Genomic DNA, 6,636 nt, shown 5'->3' with positions numbered 1-6,636 from the left:
TTGGAACAGTCACCTTTCCCTGTCGAGCTGTCTAAACATCCTCGAGCTATCTATATAGAGTAATCTGTAATCAATATGTTATCAAAACTTACATAAACCAATGTCGTAACAAGTTGTAGGAAATATGTAAGAAAAAAATAATCTGTTGACATGAAATATCATACAGGTGACATTGAAATCAAATTTATCCAAAATGAATGTTTGATAACGTAGAATTTATATTTCCATTTTAATCTTGAACAAATGAATTCCAACAAAATGTGTACCATCCATACTTCCTACTTTGCTTAGCCAGTTACCAAAATGTTTTTATAAAGTTAAAAAAAATTGTTATTATTCTATATACTCGATTTTCATTATATCGCAGGTTTTATTGTATCGCGGTATATTGCAAAAATTCGGATACATTGCCTATATTCTTTTTTATTGATGGACAATCTTATGTTGTCTGAATGCTTACAATTTTGATGATTAAGAAGTATGGGACATCCGTTTGAAAAAAAATTCATATAAAACGTAATTTTACGCCTTTATTGCACAGAAAAGGGGGCATATCAAAACACAAAAATAGGACTTATTTTATCCAAGTAGATATTTTATCGCAATAGGTTTACATAACATCAACAAACGATGCGATACTGTATTTGTTTCTATAACTTAAATTATTCTTACATTTTGAAATAATTTTCTTTCCACACTCAAAAAAAATAGTGAGTATAAACACTTCAACATGTTCGAGGAGAAAGACTAAAATCGTTACCTTTTGGTTGTATTGTTTTTTTTCTAACATACAAACTGAAATAAACCAAGATAAAATTAATACATCTCTACCAAGAAATTGATATTCCAAAATAAATTATGTTCCAAATATGTTTATTAATAAAAAAAAAAGGTTTTCTAAAAACATGTAAATAATAGAAATGCCAGAATGAGCCAGCTTTCAACAAGCACAGTCGAGCTATATAGATCATCGAAACATTTTAGCGCAATTCAACTTCATTTTAACTGTGACGTTATTGTATTCAATTGTGACGGCAGTCAAGGGTACTGTAACGTGCCTGAGTGACGCTGCGTTAAAACGTATGCTCAGGTAGCTAAACACAGTTTCGTATAAAATCCAGGGGGTTTTTCCCAGAGAGAAACATGCTGGGTAGGGATTTCCTGCTATTTATAGGAGTCTACATGAAAACCGCATCTTTTTATTTTTATTCGCATAAAGTAGAGTCTTATCTTAATATCTAAAGAAGAAAATGTGCATTCATTTTTAGAAGAAAAAAATTTTTGAGACTTTAAATAGGGGGGATAACTCCCAAAACATCCGGTTTTCACATGTGCAGAATTACATGAGTCAATTAGCAGGTAATATAGCTCTTTGAAGAGGTGGAAAAATGTACCCTAAAAGCACACTAAAAGAAAACCATAGGACTTGTTCTGTGAAATGCATACAATCTATTTTGTCTGATTTTTTCTGTTTTTGTTGAGCAGGGGTGTTAAAAATGCATAGGTGCACTGAAAATGGATGCATAAACAACCCAATATCCCCCATATTTCAGGTGTCAAATACCCCCTTGTAGTAAATGATGAATGTATTATAGTTGGATATTTACAAAATTCACAATTTTAACTTTGCAATGATATGCAGAAGTCTATGTAACAAGCCTCCATTTTATTTTTTTACAGGGGTCAGTTTTGCTTGTCCCTCACCAAGTAACGTCCTGATAACGTCATACATAAAACTGTGTTTTGCACCCTCAGATTCAAGTAATATCGTGCCTCGTTAAATGTATAATATCAAGTCTGATCCTTAGAAAATATTAAAATTTATGACCAGAACAAAATCAATGACGACAGATAACCCTGGGAAAAAATCTTTATTAAACTAATTAAAAAAAAATTCTTGACTGAGCTTTGACCACTTTCCGTTTAGCCGACTATGATTTATATACCACATATCCGGATTTGGCTGACTGAAGAAATAAAAGAGATTTAATAATCAATGAACATATTTGGTACTAATTTCCTTATGATAACATATGTCCCACAAATATTTCAATATCCAAACAAAAATTGATTAAACTGATTATGTCTTTAAAAGCAATTTCTTTACACAAAATAAAAGTAAACATTTAAATGTAGCAGAGAACGAAATACCTCATAAGCGTAAAGTGGTAAATGTCAAACTCTCTGATGTAGTCCTAGTTCGAGAGGACCTCACAAAATGAATATTATATATCCAGCCACAGATTCTGGGATATAGTTTTTGTCCCATGTTTTACATAGCAAATGTGGTTCAATAATACTGCTGTTTATAGTACTTTTTCAGGTTCACAGTGTCATATGACTGATATCAAGTGTACGAGGGGCGTTCAATAAAATAATAATGTCATCAGGGCTCGGAAAGCAACAAAAATCGCTTTTCTATGATTTTGTCTTAATGATTTAACTTAAATATTCTCTTTTAATTAAAAAGACATGTCCGTAATATTTTTATTCAATTTCTTATTGTTTTTAGAACACCGTTTTGAGTATGACCCTTCGTATACTGGAAAATGTCAGATCCTATGATTTGCTGTTCTCGTTTTTCTCTTTCTGAAAGGTGCTTTCCTAAGTTTGGGAAATGAAACAAGTCAAAGAATAGAAGATCTGGCGAATATTGTTGATGTGACAAAACATAACTTTTTGTTTTCCCCAAAACTCCTTTACTCTTCATGGCCTGTGGATTTGGACGCTGTCAGGAAGAAATTTAATGTCGTGAATTCCTCATTCTGTTTCCTTCCTCTCATAAACCTTTCAATTTTTTTGCGAATATTTTGCTTACTAGACTCCTCCAGATATTGAACTGCCTCTCTATATATGTATTCGAACAATAAGACCGCTAATATTAAAGAAAATAGCGTATAGAACTGCTTTTGTGTTCTTGCAATTTTTTGCTCTTCTTAAGCCTTTGCAGTTTTGTCAAGTACATTTTATTCTAAATTTGTTTTGAGGGTTTAACGCAAAATGGATTCAAGTTTCATGATCTGTTTGAATTTCAGAAAAACGTGGAAACGAACAATTTTTGATTTTTTAAAAATATCTTTTAGATTTTCTACACGCTCTCGTTTTCACTCATATTTATAAATATAGGATGACCTTTCAGTATTAAACTCTTTTAGGATCAAATGTTTCTTTAAAACAGTGTAAACTACCCCCGATATGATGTCTATCAAATTTGCTATGTAACTTAAAGTCAATAAAACATAATCGGTGATAATTTGTTGAATTATCCCAAATATACATTGGTTGTTGTATGTCCTTGTTGACAAGGAGGGTACCCATTTTTTATGCCCATTATATAATTTTTGTTAATTGAAATCCACCTGTTCATGTGTGTATGAAACAGACAAAAGTTGCAAGTAAATTTCACATATTTCAGTTAATATATTTTTGGGAAATTAACAAGTTTACAGCAGCTTTAATGACGCGTTCAATTTTACTCTAATTTACTGATTCTTGACCATTCTTTTTTAACGCAGTGTCTCGAGTAGCCCTTGTTTTCCAGCTTCCCACAATGAAATTATGCGATGAAAAGTGTTCACGTAAACTGTTATAAATTCATTAAAGATTCAATAATTAGAAAAAGTCAAGTTTAATGTCATATGCTTTCTATGTTGTATGTCATGGAGCTGATGACATTATGTATTGAACGCCCCTCGTAAAGAGGAGTAAACTTTGATAATGTTGTTATCAGGCACTCTAAATCTTAATATATGTAACTTATCAAAGACCTATATATAATAAACATATGTCTAGTATTTTAGTTGAATGTTTTATTCGAGTTGGCAGGTATTGTCCACAGTGGTCTACACAAAAGTGGGGCAGCCGGCAAAATGGCATACCCCCAACATTAACAATACGTTGTGCCCTTCTCTACTGGCAAAGCAGCACGTTGGGTAGACCTCATTCGTGCTACGGACACATTTCAACACAAATTATCTTTTAATTATATTATATTGCTTTAAATTTACAATGATTAAGATTTAATTTTCAAAGTTAACATCACATATATCAACATCAACTATTACATATATCAACATCAACCAGAAAAAGTCAACAAAATCAACAGTTCAATGGTTAGATTGAAGGTGACGATTTCACCACATGGGCACCTTAGGTGCCCACCGCCACCTGGTGGGGGTAGGCAATTTCAATTTAACCCCCCACCATTGACCCCATTCCTCCTCAAAACTGTTAGCAACACATCCATAGTGAACATCACTCTTTCTCTCTCTCTATTTCCAACCCACTGTAGATCTATGCTGCATTAATATAATTTTGGTTTCCCTTCAAATTAATCGTGCCTAACGCCCCCTTCCCTGAATATATATATTTCCAATTAAGTTATTTTTCTTTGGGTCTCTATTTTAATTATTAATATCCAGTTATATTACTGAGTCATCAAGAAGGAACTAATGTAAGAAAATTATGAAGAAATACGTTTATCTTGATTTACACCTACCCCCTTTTTAAAACTTTTTTATTCATTTGAGTTTTATTTCTTATCTATTTATTTGTATTTACAAAATGTAAAATACTTTCCAGCAGAGATTGCAAACAAGATGAATGAGACTTAATACTTATTAACCCTCCCCCATTCTCTTTTAGCATGATTATGTTGTTCCTGTATTGTTGATAATAATTTTGAAATGTTCACATTCTGAATTTATAAACTGCAGAACATGTTTTGTAATATTTGGTAATGTATCGTGCCAGTTCTGAAAGAATGAGGTTATACATGTATTTTTGAAACCAAGCTCTTCCAAGGACAATTTAGAATTGAGTAAATCTTGTATATACTAATTAATTGCCTTTTAACACAAGAAACACAATGGCGTCGGTAGTCCAGTGGTTAAGGTGCCGGACTCCAAACCGAAACGTTGCGAGTTCGAATCCAGGCCGCGACAAGCCGACGTTGTGTGCTTGGGAAAGGCACTTTACACGAATTTCCTCACTCCACCCAAGTGTAAAAGTGGTACCTGGCTATAGACAGTGAAAGATATTGTCAGAATGTCAGTGTTCTAGCGCTGATAACGGCAGCTTGCACTGAGAAAGATTCTGGATTGTTAAGGTCTGCTGGATAATAATGCATTGTAAAGCGCTTTGAGTAGAATTTATGCTAGAAAGGCGCTATATAAATGCAATCATTACAATCATTACTTTGTATTTACCCCTAAGCATTTAAAAATATAGATGGACTACAACAGACATGTAAGGCACATATGACTAAAACCTTTATTTTTTCCCTTCCAAGCTGATGCTCTATAAAAAATGCATGATCTTATCATATCTTATTAAGCTTCCTACTCTGTGAATTTGGGTAACACTCCCCCCCCCCAATGATAATGAAATTCATGATTATGTTCATGTACACTGGAGACGGCATCCAAATGAACCAAAAGCCTGACCTTTTATTTCCTTTATGTTCAATTTTAACTAAACTAAAATGTAGACACAGAATATATATGTGAAACATGCCTTTGACCCCATCTTACTTAATATGAACCCTTTGATATATATCAACCAGCAAAATAGTAGCTAGCGTTGCTAGATCATGTAGATATCTTTTTAAAAAAAATTAAAAAAAAAAATTGGAGAATCCTATCTATATAACTGGTGAACCATTGAGGTCCTAAGATACTATGCACTGATTGTTATTGTTCTGGTTGAGTCTGAAGTTGTCCTCCTTTTCAAACCCCTAAAGAGAAGTGATATTCTGATATGTGAGGATGCTGCTGGTCCTAATATAACTAATACAGTTGTGTGTATGTAGATTTAACAATGAACAATTCAATTTGGGTGAATGAAACCTATCCACCCCTCCCCCGCACACATTATAGAGCCTGAATTGTTCATTGTAAAGCTTCCATCCAGCTAAAATTTGTGACTCAAAACCTTGAGTTTTGTCAGATAGCATGTGAACGACTGTACATATGTATAATTAAATATATACATCTTACTTGATGTTTAATTCATATACATAAAATTCATTATTGTAACATAACATTCAAGAGCAACACAACTTGCTCTGGATTTTACTTCAAACTATTTTATGTCACGTCACAATTGATTACTGCCTTTGTCGCAATTTTATATCTTTCATGTCTCTTTGGACCTTTGTTAAAATTGAATGGCCTTGATTTAAATTAATATACTTTAGTTATAGTTCTGGGGCCCGTTTCACTAAAAGGCGTAAAATACGACAAAACTTAAGTTAGGCCTTAGGGCGTACGCCAAAATTTAGTCCGGCGTAAACTGCGTTTCACTAAGAGGCGTACGCCTGGCCATAAACACTAGTATCGGACTAAGTTAAAGCCAGACTTACGTCCTTGACAACGAGCTTATGCATATGCCCAGACAGATGATAAACAGTAGAAAGGAAGATAGATAGATAAATAGATATATAGATAGAAAGATTTTCTTTAATAGATAAAAATATATATAGAAACTTTTCAATTGTGTTTGAGGGGAGAGAGAGAGAGAGAGAGAGAGAGAGAGAGAGAGAGAGAGAGAGCCGTAGAGTATTCAGACATATTTATCCTGTTAAGTGACAAAATCACACAGCAAAACTTGCTAAAATGTTTTATTTAAAGATATATT

Source organism: Saccostrea cucullata, unplaced genomic scaffold (genome assembly GCF_032062105.1).
Source record: "Saccostrea cucullata isolate Sc308-1 unplaced genomic scaffold, CSIRO_AGI_Scuc_v1 ctg7980, whole genome shotgun sequence".
NCBI classification, from domain to species: domain Eukaryota; kingdom Metazoa; phylum Mollusca; class Bivalvia; order Ostreida; family Ostreidae; genus Saccostrea; species Saccostrea cuccullata.
Note: the sequence above shows the minus strand (reverse complement) of the source record.